A 495-nucleotide genomic window follows, 5' to 3' on the forward strand; every position below is an offset into this window, starting at 1 on the left:
AAGATGCCAAGGTATTTCTTTTTTTGTGGCTATTGTGAATGGAATTGTGCTTTTTATTTGGGTTTCTGTTTGTTTATTATTGGCATAAAGAAATGCGATTGTCTTTTGCACATTTATTTTATATTCTGAGACTTTGCCGAAGGCCTTTACCAGTGTAAGGAGGTTTTTGACAGATTCTAAAATAAAAAGCACAATTCCATTCAGAATTGCCACAAAAAAAATGAAATACCTTGGCATCATCCTAACCAGAGACGCGAAAGTCCTTTACAATGAAAACTACAAAACTCTGCTCAAAGAAATCAAAGATGACACAAACAAGTGGAAAAATATCCCATGCTCATGGATTGGAAGAATCAACATTGTGAAGATGTCCATTCTTGGGTTTTCAAGGTACGTGATCATGTCATCTGCAAAGAGAGATAATTTGACTTCCTCTTTTCCTGTTTGGATACCCCTGATTGCCTTCTCTTCTCTGATTGCTCTAGCCAGGACTTC

Source organism: Carlito syrichta, unplaced genomic scaffold (assembly GCF_000164805.1).
Source record: "Carlito syrichta isolate Samal-C Ts95f unplaced genomic scaffold, Tarsius_syrichta-2.0.1 Scaffold317479, whole genome shotgun sequence".
In the NCBI taxonomy this organism is placed as follows: Eukaryota; Metazoa; Chordata; class Mammalia; order Primates; family Tarsiidae; genus Carlito; species Carlito syrichta.